The sequence below is a fragment of the Falco punctatus genome, assembly GCF_963210335.1.
Source record: "Falco punctatus genome assembly, chromosome: 15".
NCBI lineage: Eukaryota > Metazoa > Chordata > Aves > Falconiformes > Falconidae > Falco > Falco punctatus.
In genome coordinates, this window is record NC_137595.1 from 22714206 (window position 1) to 22728182 (window position 13977).

A 13977-nucleotide genomic window follows, 5' to 3' on the forward strand; every position below is an offset into this window, starting at 1 on the left:
CTTCCGAATTTTGTGTTTCATCTTTGAAAGGGCAGATCCCATCCTGAATATCTCATCATAAACAGGATTTTAATCATTCCCTTTGTGGGGGGAGAAATCTTTGCTGTGGCCGTTGTCAGTCAGCACATACTATTTTACCATAGCTCACTTCTTGCAGGAAGGAGCTACAGTGGTTGGAAGATCCTACTGCACAAAGCTCTCATCTTGTCTGACATGTTATTGTTGGTAATGGGGATTTTTGTTGCTTTGACCGCTTAATAGATGAAAAAGAGCTCTTTCCACAAGAAAATGGTTATCATCATACTATGCTCACCATGCTGTTTAGTTTAACATTTATATTAAGTGTACTTTACCCTATAATCCTTGTAAGTGTTTCGGTTCTGTTTTGTTTTTAAATGAAGAGTTCAAGTTAAGAGTTGGAACTTCCCTCTGTGCCAGTTCCTGGCTCCCCAGGAGTTTTGGTGTTTCAAATTTCAGAAGTATGGGAAGCGCCACGTTCAATGAGCCTTAACTCATCTGGGAGCTTGATATGCTGCTAGAATCATGTAGAAATTAGTTTTATTTTAACTTCTAGCTTTTTTCTGTAGAGTTCTATGTTGGGTTGTTTTTTTTCCTGGAAATTTTTATTTGCTGCTTTAACAGCCAGCTTGTTTTACCAACCTTTGCCTTGCTTGATCTTGAAGTAAATACTAGCCAGTTGCTTGGGCCAGTTCATGCAGTTCTGGTTTGCACTGGTCAGCCACCTTGACCTTTTTTTTTTTTTTTTAATTACCTTTTTCCCTCGTCTGTTAAATATTTAGAGCTTGAATTCTGGAGTGCAATTCTTCAGCAGCCTGTTGTTCAAAAACAAGTCCTGTGGTTCCTAGGATTTCTGGAATCTGCTTGTGTCATCCCACATCCCATTTCAGTGGGAGACAGTTGCTGCTTTCAAAGACCTGAGCTGTGCTAGCCTCAGTGTGATGCATCAATGTGCTGGCAGAAATTCATTGTTGATGGAAAGGCTCTTTCTTGTCTCGCTGTTTCTGTAAGTGTGTACCAGTGCCTCGTCAATATAAAAAAAATAAAAATTTTGACATATAAAAAGAACACTCAAATGTTGAAATCATGCCTGGCTGAGACACATGGCTTTATTTCCCAAGGTGTTGTAAAAGGCCAGGCATCTCACCAGCTTTAAGCAATGAGGGAGGACTGGAGTGTTTGTTCCTGTATTTTTTTGTAATGTAGTCGACTGACACTAAACTTGAAGCTTGTTACTGGAAGAATGGCCTTTTGTGAAAATGGGAAATTCAGATGCACCTCTGCTATGTGCAGTAGAGGTAGCCGCTAAACCCAAGCGAGCAAGTACAGAAAGCCCTGAGGGACAGCAGGTTCTAGTTCAAATGCAGTGCTGCACAGAAAGGCTGGTACTGCTTTTGGGACTCGTGGTGCAGCGTAGCAGAGAACCAGCTCCTCATCTGTGAAGCCGGGATAACGCTGCCCTCGCACAGGTGGTGCTGAGAGAACAGGGTTGTACTGAAGTGAAAGGAGCAAGCACTATGGTTACTTGAAGTCAAATGTAAAAATAGGTAAAAGCACGTTTTGGCCTGTAGATGGCATTTCCCAGCTAGATCTGCCACGCAGCTGCAGTCGGTCCCAAAATTGCTGTCACTCAGTCCTTGGACCCAGTTCCAGTGGAGGGTTACTCATCTCCTGTGCCTTTGGAGCACTGTCAAGGTAAGAGGTGAAGGTAACAACCAGAAGGTGCTACAGAAACAAGAGGCACTGGAAGTTCAAGTCTGCTGGGTAAAAAGCAGCAGGCAATATGGTTTCCCTCACGTGTCTGGCTAATACAAGAAAGGTAAACCAGAGGTTTGCTTGAATGGGGGCGAGCAGTTTCCCAGAGCCGGGCATGGAAAGAAGCATTGCATCATGCTGGAGTTGGTTTGACTTGGTACTCCCTATATAATTAGGTCAATTCCCAGCATTTCTTCTGGCAGGCTGACTAGCTTCTGTTTTCCAAAACAGAAGTAAACAGGCCCTATTGCTGTGCTGGAGCATGACATTGCTGATGCCTATACCCCTCGCAACAACAGAGGAGAACCCTTGCTTTATCCATAGCCTCTTCTATCCCCGATCCAGCCTCCTCCTCTCAACTAGTTTTCTCATCCTAATAAGCACCTGCATAAGTCCCATCTTGTGTTTTATGGGCAAGCCAATGAGATCCTTCTGTACTTCCCTGCCTGTGATTTGTCATGCTGCCGCTTTGCAACCTGTATCTTGTGTGTGTCAGCAAGCGAGCAGGTGGCCACAAAGCAAAATTGCCATTATCAAAATTTCCTTCCAAATACGTAGGGTCAAAGGCAGTTACAATTTGTCATTCTTAGTAATGCTCACCAGGAGCTGCTAAAGACTTCAAAGACTCTCCTACGACACTTGTCAAACTTTTTATCTCTCTCGCTTTGCTTTCCTGGCTTCTTGCTGCAGCTCCTAATTTTGCTGACCTGAGACTGTTTTTGGTTTGATAAGCAGTGGAAGAGATAAAGGAGACACCTTCCATTGTTTACACTAGAGAAAGGAGAGGGAAGGGAAGAGAGAGAGGGATAGAAGTGCTTTTCTTAGTGGAGTTAAGGTAATGACCCCATTTCCCCTCTTTCAGAGAGACTGCAAAGGAGGCACACACACAGGCGGGGTGTTAGAGGCTAAGAAATACCTTTCAGTCTTGGCCTTGGAGGGTGGGGGAAGCTCTTCTCCAGACACACCTCAGTACTAAAAAGGAAAAAGGGTGGCTTTTGTAATTACTTGAAACAGGTAAGAGGAGCAGTGGATGAAAAGCAGCTCAGAAGTTATCTTGCGTGTCCAGTGAGCAAATAGGCATGGAGGCAAACTTAAGTCAGGTCTGAGGTGGATACATAGGAGGTTCCAGGTGGAGGATGGTGTTTGCATTGTGTGAGCATGTGGTTACCTCTGTAGAAGCTCAGTACCTTCAGCAACCTCTAAAAACAGGGATCTGCGATGCATTACAGTGCTCAAATGTAGCCTTTCGTGAAACTGAAAGGGGTGCCTTTTCATTCAGTAGATCCTTCCATATGTTGTTCAAATCTGCTGATACTGGTGGTCACCAAGCACTAGTGTGAGTTCCCAGACCTTTTAGCACTGCAGAGCCAAACGTGGGCTGGGTTCTGCTCCTTGAGAGAATTGTTTACCAAGTTTCGCTAATGCTTGTGCAAGCCTTTGGAAAGTGCCAGGTCCACAGATGCAAGTGATGGTGCAACTTGGTTCTTATTGTGGGAGAAGGAAAGCAACGTGTTTGCCTCGGAGCCCAGAGGAAGCTTGCTGAGCTGGTGATGAGAAATAAATAAGCATCTCCCTACTTGCAACAGAGCATGTTTGAGGTGTTTCTGTTACCTGATTGCACATGCTGTTTTACTGTCTTAGCAATGCCATCAGGCTGGCACTTAGCCACAGCTTCTCTTTTGTCCTGCGTTTGCTGACAAGATCGTTTTGTCTCAGTGCTGAGAACTCCTGACCTCCTGTGCAGGTGTGTCTACATGGCCATGGTGAGATTATTGTATTCTAGCACTAAACAGGCAAGGATACATGATTCTGTTCTGCTACCTGCTATTAGGAAGGTGAGGTCTGGCATTTTGGCAGTGCTTTGTAATGACGCCTCATGAAAAACCAGTTTGATTCCCTTGTAACAAATGGGTGTAGTGGTTTTACACCCTTCTACTCATCGCAGCTCTGTTCAAGCCTCTACTGAGGCTTTGGTTTTCTGTCACCTTGGCAAAGGCCGAAAGGATTGATGGGTTAGTCACCTTCCTTCCACCTTCAATGCAAGGATGGGGGCCAGTTAGTTACACATGAGAAAACGTTACTGAAAAAAACCAGGAAATGTTCTGATGGAGTCCAGAGTTCTGGAGAGGTGTTGACTAATTTTTCATGACTAGAAAGTACCAGAAAAAATCTTAAGAATATCTTGTAGCAGCTGTTCAAACACAAGCTGGACTAGGCAGGAAGGCTGCCTGCCCCGGGCAGAAGTCCACTGCTGTCATAGGAATGACAAGAATTGCTACACTACCCAGTGTAACACCTTGCCATAAAATTGGTTGTCCTGAATTTTGAGAGTTGAGCAGGTTCCTACCTCGCACAGACATTACTGTTTCTAAAGGTATGTGTACTGGACTTCTGGAAAAGAACATACTGTAGAGTTACACAAACTGGTTTTAAACAGGCTGTTTCTGGAAGTGGTAGCAGTGTGCCCATGACAGGAGAGTTTGGAGCAGGTTGATTTACCCTAGCAAGAAAAGACTATACAGTGTGGGCATAACTGCAGTTCAGAGCCAGCCCAGCCTGCTAGCCTGGCCGCCTGCGTTGCTAGCTGTGAGCTTTCCTGCGCTTACCTCTGCATGGCAGCTTGTCTGCTGGGATTTGGCTAAGGGATCCCCTCTGGGACAGCTTCTGGACTTCAGGAAATGGAGAGTTCATCTGTCAGAGCGCAGGCAGTATTTAAAGCCTATTACGCTTCCAAGAAAAAACCCCAAACCAGCCCAGCCCCAAACAAGAAAAACTTTGCTTGGAAAGTGTCCGGTTTGCAGCTCAGTCCTCAGTTTTTCTGTTTTGATTTCTTGAATGCAAGTGCCCTTCACACCACATTCTCTCCTGGATAGTTGTTTTACACTATGGTCAAGTCACTTCTGTTTCTCTCTCCTCCCCACCTCCCTACCCCCCACAACAGTCTGAGTCCTTTAAATCTTTTGCTGTTCGGAGTTCTCTCCAGCCTGTGAGTGGTTTCTGTGGCTGCAGCTTCCTTGTGTGATGTAATTCTCATGTCTTGCTGATCTCAAGTGATCTGCTTTGCAGTGCATCAAGAATTTAAGCAAGGCAGATAAACAGCAGTATGACAAGCATCGACCAATGCTGACTGTGAAACATCTTTGAGAGGTGCTTGTGCTCTTCTTGTAAAGCAGATTCAGGGAGAAACCATTTCCTGGTAAAGCCAGATACTCCAGGCTGAAATTTTACCTGCAGCTTTTACAGAAAAATAATGTTTTCTAACTGGAGATGGGGGGAAAGAAGTTGCTTTTGACCTGCTCCTCTCTCCTCCCCTGCTGCAGGAGTGTGTCCGTGTCCCTGGAGAAGGTTGTGGTGTAACAGTGGCAGGGCATTCCTCCTACTTTGGGCCTGGCTGGCTTCTCTGGCACACCTGGATGGCAGCATTAACTGCACCTTTGGATCATGGCTGAGGAAGGAGTCCAGATCTGCAGCAGGGGTGGGTGCGTGGGTGGGTGGGGGTTCAAGCCAGACCCTCTTGGTTTTAACCTGCTACACAGGCAAGAATACCCCTCTTGGATTCTGCTCCTGGACTGAAGATAAGGGAGTTGTTGTTGACTTCAGTACAGTACATGCAGGGTTTGCTCCAGAGGTACACAGGTTAACTGTGCTGTTTCCAGATGAAGGCTGCTCTTGCCAGTGAGACTGATTTTGGTGGCTTTTTCCTAAAGCATCCTGAATTTGTTAATATTTAACCCGTAGCTGGTAGCTTGGAAAAGCAGCTACTTCTTGCAGTGGTAGGAGTTAGAGTTTTGCTAGCTTCAGAGTAGTATCAGACCATAGCTGTTGCTGTATACATTAGCAAAAAAGACCCAATTTCACTCCTCCTACACACATATGTGCATGCGCGCACACACACACACAGAGCGTATTAGATGGATTCCTAACATAAATCTGGAGTCTTAATCCCCAAGCCTCTTCTAGAGGCTGGGGAGATGGTGCTCCTTATCTGATTGTCTCAGTTAAGTGCCTTAGTGTGAAGTAAATTGACTCTGCAGTCTTACTGGACATAGCCTCTTGTCTGGAGGGACCTGATGGTGCTGCATTTCAGTGGCCCTGTGCTGTGGTGTTCTTCGAGATGTCACACAGGCCTGCCACTTGCTGGCAAAAAACCTTCTGCCTCTGGCCACTGCTATGATTTTGAAATGCCATGTCATTAGAAACTGAATATGCTCCTGTAATTATGAGGAAGAAAACCACCCATCGGGGTTTCTGTGCCTGCTGGTGTGAGTGACATCCAGCTATACTTTGGGAAGAGTGGTTTATCTAAGAGCTTAATTGGGATGAAACCACAGAGACTTGTTTGGGACTGATTATGCCTAACTGTTCAACCCGCTGAGCACCATAGATGTACTTACTGAGCTTTGTTTGCAGGACGGGAGTCTTATGAACTGTAGTGACATGACAGCCCTGGAAATCTCCAATTCAAGATAAGCTGTCTGCATGGCTGGCCATGGCTATTTCAACTGAACAAAGAGTATGAAAAGCCTTTTCGGGGGTTGGAGGTGGGGGGGTGGGGAGAAATGTGTTCCTATCCTGCTGCCCTTACTGGGAAACAAAAGACAAAGATGTGTTTTACATTAGTATACTTGTATACTAACGTGTGTGTGTATGTATATATGTATATATACACTACGTTTCCTGTGATATCTAATGGGTCTGGCCCTTTGGTGTTGTCCTAGTCCGTGTGAGAAAGATAGAAGGCCCCTTTCCATCTTCTAGTCCTGGAAAACAAGTGTTTGTGAGAATTCCTTCTTCCCAGACTTCTTAAAGTGTGCTTTATCTTTCTTCCTTCTTTAATAGGGAAACCTACTCCCTTAGAGGTCCGTGATGTTCATACTGTCCTTGGAGCATCCCCTTCTCTGCTCCTCTTCAGCCACAGCCATGGCTAGGAGAGTTTCCCTGCTTTACTCTTCCTGCAGAAAGTGGTGTTTGGCAGCCATGTGCTAAATGGTGATGAGATAAGTGTTTTAGTGGCATGATGCTGCCCTTGGTGATCCTCCTGTGCAGACCTCGAGTCTCTGAAATGCACAAGCTTGACTTCCCTTGCAGTTATATTACGGCAAATGAAAGCAGCTCCCCTGAAGTGAAGGGCTGCACTGCTTCAAAACAAATGAGAGAGACCTAACTGGAGCTGCGGGGTAGGTCTCAGGGTTAATTGCAATGATAAGCTGGTACTTTTCAGACAAGGTACTAGCTGAAGCACAGGCATTGCCACAGTGGAGCAAAGTGCTTGCAGAACACATGGGTACCTCAGCACTGGAGGGGCCATGCACCGAAGGGGAAGAAGCTGTGTGTTGCTGCTGTTCACAAGTGAATCATGGCTTCTTAAATAAAATGAAACCGCACCCCACTGAAATGGGAAATTAGCTGAAAGCAGAATAAAATCCCTTTTATTCTGATGTGGGCATGTGTAGCAGTTGTAGCAGTTCTTCCTTGGCTTTCCCAGACATCCTTAACTCTCCTTTTGCTTCACTCCCAAGAAGCTGTATATGGCCAGTGTGGTGTACAGCAGTGAGTAGGCAAGTATTCTGCACTCAACAGGTGTGCTGTGCAACAGCCGTACATCTCAAATGTGTTAGCCAGCAGCTAAAATTAGGTAGTAGCGTTTGCACCAGAAAACCATGGCTATGTTAACTGAAATAAAATGTCTCCTCGCTTTGTCCCTTCTCTCAGGAGCATCGCTGCAGGATTAGCAGTGTGGAGAACCCTCTGTGGGACTGATGCGGATTTCAGACTGGAGTAGCAAGGGAGCTGACTCCGGAAATGGACAAAGGCTGTTTAAGGTCAGTGCTGAGTCAGTGGGGCTTTGGGTGGCATCAGGAGGTTCAGTGTGGAGGCTGGAAACTGAGGACACTTCAGAGAGTTGAGTTTGACAGAGGTTGAATCATTTGACAGTTCATATTGTGGAGGAGAAGCATTTTGCATGGCATTTCTCTGTGTCTCACTAGGCTATGTGCTGCACAGCGTGTCTTTCACTGACGGCTTGTGCACCCAAGTTGTGTTGGAGCTGCCAGCTTGGAAATACATTCTCTGCTGTTCTACCTTGCCACCACACCCCTGGCTTTAAGGCCTGTCTTTGGAAGTTTTGTACATGTGCTTGGACCTGTATTTTCAAGCAAATAACAAAATGTTACTTAATACTGCACCTGTCTCCTCTTAGTTAATTAGAAAAGCAATTCTTTGCTGTGTTCCGTTCTTCTGAGGAAGAGAGCAATGCTGGTAGACAACTATTATTTTAGCCTGTTCAGAATAGTTGCCTGCATCTAGTAAAACCACACTCAGCTTCTGTGTGTATTGTTTCAGGATCTCCATTTCTTTTGGTGTTTAATATTAAGGTCCTCATAATAGGTGCTGCTAGCCTTTTTTTTTTTTTTTTTTAACATTCATTGTGGAACAGTGTGTTCACACTGGGGGGAAAGGCATAGTCCTTAGACCCTGGGGTCCCTTCTGCTTGCTTGGCAGAGGACCTATTGTACCCAAAAGGCTGGCCAGGCTGTTAGTCACTATTATTTCAGGAAGAAACCTGAACGAACCTCCAGCAAACAGTGGGATGACTCAGAGGTTACTGAAAATAAGGCTGCATTGTCAGCTGGAACCCTGGAGCAGAGGATGCTTTACTGATGTAGGGTCTGGGCTGTGTTTCAAACAGCCCACTTTAAACATCCTAAATTTTCCTGAGTTGGACACCTCCCTGTGCCCACTCTGAGCTCAGGGTGTGGCTTTGTGAATATTACATCTTCTCTCCTGTGCTTATCTCAGCTGGGATCACCAGCAGCCTCTAGGGAAGAAAGCTCAGCTGAGCCTGCGCAGCAGTTGGCATTGCAGCATGAGTAGATCAGAGAGAAAGATCTGGGATTGGATTAACAACGTTGACATCAGGGCTTTTCAGACATTATCTTCCTTGTGCTGCTGGGAGCCAGGGATGGGTTATTAGTGCTGTTATAGCACATCCCAGCCCAGCCTGCTTGTGGTTTGCCCACCACCTCACAGCAGATCTATCAGAGGGCTGCAAGGAGACCACAGGAGCACTTCTCTCCAGCAACTCATATACTACAGACTTGGCATTACTTCTAATTGCTTCACAGGGGCGGCAGAAAGCGTGTGCTAGTGGGTACAGAAGTGGGGAGTAGTCCTGACAGATGCTTGGCTGGGGCTTCATCACCTTCTTCTTACCAGCCCATGACAGTCCTCGGCTGAAGCCCTGGCTCTCAGCAGTGCTCTGAACTCATGTCCCCAGCCACCAGTCTTTAGGAGTTGGCAGAAAGTGCATCCACGGGTCTCGCAGTGCCCATTCAGACTCACCAAGCTGGGCCTCAGGGATCTTACAGTGACCACAGCAGTTAGAAGGGGAAATAAACTGAAGAAGAGCAAAGTACCTGGCAATTTCCTCTGTAGTGAATAGTGATAATCATAGCTGCACACCTTATTTAAATAGTTAAAGTAGACAATCGCTATTGAGTGCTAATTACAGTGCCAGTCCCTGATGCTACCTGGGTACCACAGCTGTAAGCGGCTCTGAAATTCAAGGGCTTTCTGGTGCCTGCATAGCAGTGGGGTGCCTGCTCCCCTTTCCTGCTGGGCAAGCAAGCCTGGCAGTGCTTGGCCTGAGAAGTTTGGGGGGGGTGGGGGCTACTCTGCTGTCCCAGTGCAGCAGAGGGCTGGGGAACATGGCATTTGCTGGAGAATGCAAAGAATGTAAAGGAGAGCTTACAGGGAGGGGAGACCATGCCGACTGAATGGAGAAACCTGTTTGATTCCCCTGAAGGGCAAAACACACCCAAGTCTCCTCCTCAAAACAAGGCTTGGCTTCCAGGAGCCAGCCCTCTCGGTCCGCCCAGCAGGTGAGCACTCGGCTTCACCCACAGCTGCCTTCGCTGCCGGGGAGGGTCGGGGAGAGCCGCTGCGCCCTTGAGGGCAGCAGTGCCTAGAGGTTGCGTGCAGCCTGCTCCGCATCGGCCTTGCTAGGGGAAGGCACAGCTGAGGAGCCTCTGCAGGTAGGGCTGGGCAGGGAGGCTGGTCCTGGGCGCTGCAGAGGACAGCTCTCCGCCGGCTTTCACCTGCTCTCTGCCTGGGGAGGAGAAAAAGGAGGGCAAGGAGGGCTGTCCTTTCCTGACCGGCTGGTGCGGGGATCTGCTGGGGGTGAGGGAGGCTTGAACCGATACCTTAAATCCTCCTCCTGCATGGGGAAATGAAGTTTCTCCATTGTGTTCTGGACCAAAGTGTGCATCTAAAATGGTTCATGAGTACTGCAGGGATGGTGTTAGTACAAGTACACAAATGAGGCAGAAGAGGGGAGGTTTGGGTATGGGTCTCTGTTGCTTACCCCATCTGATCACTGAATTCCCTTCCTGCCCATTGCCCCTCATCTCTCCCAAATCTGTCCCCCTCTTAATTTACTACATAGAGCAGGGGGCATGGCAGTGAGCTAACTGGGGAGAAGTCTGTGCGTGGGTAGGAGTGAGCAGGATCTGGTCAATATGGGTAAAATTTGAGCCTGTGTCCCTTGACAGCCTCTCAGGAGGTTTTGGGTAAGCTGCATCACTTTCTGCCTCTCCAGTCCCACATCCTCAGGACTCATGCGGGATGGAGAAGGCTGCAGACAGGGATTTTTCACTCTCTCCTGCTCCGCCTTGTTTTGTTTCTCTCTGAATTAGTATGAAATCAGCACCCTGGAAAGGAGTGGTAAAGCTGGTACAGAGGAGGTGAGCACCTCCCTCAGTCTTTGCTTCATCCTACCACCAAGCTTGGCGAATGCCTTCTCCATTTGTTTCCCCATCTCCACCCCTCTGCTTGGCCCTTGACTGCTCCAGAACAAATCCATAACAGGAACATGAGCTGGATTCAGCTGGGCAGGTTGCTCCGCTGCAAGCTGGGGAGCAGAGATGTCCTCCCTCATCAGATTGATCAGGACTTTGTATTTAGGCTAGTTTATTTTATTCATCCAGTCAAAGAAACAGCATTAAATTTGTTCCCCAAAATTTATCATGTTTTAATTGGAAGTCATAATTTTCCATAATTTCCAGATGACAGATTTTAGTTTTCTTTTACAAAAATGTAGGTTTTTTTCTTGGTAGAAGTTTGTACCTTCTCTGTGATGTCATGAAGCTTCAATGGGATTTTCTGTCCTGCTCTGTTTGTGGGTCTGATTCAAATGCAAAGCTCTGCCTTTGAAAGGAAAACAAACTTTTCATTCCTTCTTGCTTTTCATCTTTATACATCAAGGCTTAAGGTCAATGGCATGTGGGTGCGGTAAACTTCATTATCCTTCTTCCTCTTCAAATACAGAAATTAGTTGAGCAATTAGGAATTAATGCCTTGTAATTAGACTAATGAAACTATATACCTAATATGGTGAAAAATGATCTAGTAATTTTTGGCAATAACAGCAGCGAGGTTTTGTGTTTGGGGGTGGTCATACTGTGTAGGTTTGTACAGCTCCTAGCACAACAGGAGCCCCAAGGTAGTCTCTTGGGATACACAGGTTTGTGTGCTGCTCTAATTAAGTTTATGCCACACTTCCCTGACTTCAATAGCTGACATCTTTGCCAACTTCATCTGGTCAGAATGATTTTTTTTAAATTTTTTTTTTTTTTAGTTTTGTGGTGTATGTGGTTGCAAGTGAATTAAAAGAAATTATAATTGTGCATTTGCAGCTTCACAACTGTTGTCTTGGACACGGCTGAAACATGTCTGCATTGCTCATGTTAATGAATTCTGTGCAGGCTTCCCCATGGCAATTGCAAGTTTTCATCTCTCTTTTCCCCGTGCTCGGGAAAGAAGAGATATTAGCTGTCCTCAGGCAGCAGTGACCAAGTTCCTGAGAAACTGTGGTGCTGGGCTGAGGCTCTTCGTAGAGATCCTGCACAGCCAGTCAGGCTCTTCTGGAGCTGCAAGTGCTTGATGCTTCTGTGGTTTGTATTCAGGGTCGTGTTGGCCACCTTGAAACGGGTGGGTGCACAGTTTGATGACCATGATGCAGTTTCAATTATTTGGCTAGTGTCATGGAAGAACTGTGGCAGAGGCATAACATGTCACTTGCAGTGGAGTAACCATCCATCCTCTCCAGCTGACACCTGACTTGTCAAACACCTCCAGCAGTGGTTCCTGGGGAAAAGAGCCTCCTCTTGTAGCCTGGCCTCTCCTTAGAGCATGTCTGCATGCACCGAGCAAGGTAGTGATGAGCTTTTGTATTGCGTGAGCCTAGAAGGGTTGATTTAAGGTTGCTTGGACTGCTTCAACTATTGTATTCCTAATCATTCGCAAGCTTGACTTCAGAAATCTCCTGGTGTTTCTTAAATATCACCAAGTGTATATGTGATGGTATCAGTGTGAAATAGTCACTGTGTGGAAAAAGGAAAAAGGAAGCATGAAAAGCTGGTCCTTCGGAGAAGCTAAGCATTGTCCAAAACATGAGGACTCTCACCCTGCCTGTATGGATGAGCATTCAGATGGAGTTTAGTATTAAAAGCCTTTCTGCTGTTCAGAGGCAGTTGTGCATGACTTTATCCACATTTGAAAGCCCAGAGCCATCCAGTTACTCCTAATACTGAGCATTATCAAGACACTATAATGTTATTTGCCACTGAGGCACAGTCCAAGTCCTGGAGCGTGGGTCAGGATTTTCAGACTGACTGACAACCTCCCACTTCAAACTCATTCAGCCACCTGTATGCATGAGGTGGGATGAAATCCTAAATTGCAGGTTGCAAGTTCACAGCGTGAAGCCTGAAGTGTAATTCCTGCTGCCACTCATTTCCCCAAGTGTAGACAGTGGGACGGAAGTGTCCATCCTTCCCAGGCACAGGGTGCCACTCAAGTCAGAGTTTAAAGGTGAAATAAATCTAGTTTTAAGAATGCTGGCTCAAAACCATCACAGCCACAGGGCACAAAGTGCTAATCCAGCATGAACTTCCTTTACTGGTTCAAACTTGCTGAAATGAATGCAAAGGGTTAACTTTGTTCTGGCAGGGTTTATGCTAGATCAGGTAGTCTCTCCAAGCTGCTCTCACTTCACAGGAGATCAGGTAACAGCTGACATAAAGGCATAACATTGGCACAAAGTTTGCATTGTGTGCTCTGGCTAATGCATGAGAAATGCAAGTATGTGCCCACGCCTAATCCAGATCACTGGAGGGCAGTCTGACAGTGCACAGATCTGGATTAGCAATCCTGCAACCTGAATGCTGCTTTTCTGGGGCAGGGTGTCTCATGGCTGCATGTAACCTATGGAGAACAGCTTTTTTCCCTGGCTTTCCTTCCTGTGGGTTTGTGAAAGGTGGGCTTGATCTGAGCATTAAATCAAGGTCCCACCTTTCACCATAAGGGATGGAGAGTAAGGACTCGGACCCTGATTTAAGTCTAGATGACAGAATTCTCAGCAGAGTTTAGGAGGTTCAGATGAAGAAGGTTCAAACCTCTTGCAAGCTTTAAATGCATTTTAATTTGAGGACTGTGAAGGTCAGAATAGGCATCAATTATCATTAAACCAGGATACTCTTCTGCGTGACTGACCTCTCAGTCTGTTTGCAGCTGAGGGCCAGCAATCAGGTCACTGGCCAAGTCCTCCATTAGTACACGAGTTCCTAGCTGGTGAAATGAGTTTTGTGCTTCTACCCAGGAACAGGAGGAGCATGTGAGAGCTCCTTGGAAAGCAGCGGGACAGCACGGGTGGTCTCTGCTAACAGGCAGCAGAGCCCAGAGATGCTGCTGGATGAGAGTCGGCAGGTCAGGATTGCTTTGCAGATGGTCACGTAAGTGATGCCACGTGGGCTTTGGGCTGCAGGAAAGTAACACTGGTTTAGGACACAGTTTGTCATCTATTAATGACCCTTCTGTTGTGGCATCAAGAGTTTAATTCCCTGTTTCGTGGACTAGGGAAGGCAGCGGTGCATGGGTCAGCTGTGGGGTACCTGTCCAGAAAGGGTCTGACTGACACTGCATGTCCAGGTTCAGAGCATCTCGCCATGCAGCCCTCGCAGGGACCAGCGCAGTGAAGTGGGCCTGGTGCCCCAGACATCAAAGGCAGATCCCACCCTGAGCTGGAGAGCGAGGCACGGGCAGGAGTGCTGTAACATGAACTCGGTAGCTGGCCGGGGCTGTGTGGACAGTTCAGGAGTCTAAAGGCACCCTGTGGCGCTTCCCGGGAAAGCTGTATTTATGAGATCA

The 13977-nt window shown here is 46.8% G+C and overlaps 1 protein-coding gene across 1 annotated transcript in view; it reads left to right on the forward strand.

Annotated features, from left to right (window-relative positions):
- Positions 1-7505: 7505 nt before the first annotated feature.
- The window catches only part of ZNF185 (zinc finger protein 185 with LIM domain), a 52051-nt gene continuing 45579 nt past the window's right edge, over positions 7506-13977 (forward strand). The window contains exon 1 of the mRNA XM_080365395.1: positions 7506-7595. The gene's annotated coding sequence lies outside the window, so the exon portion shown is untranslated. The remainder of the gene's footprint in view (positions 7596-13977) is intronic.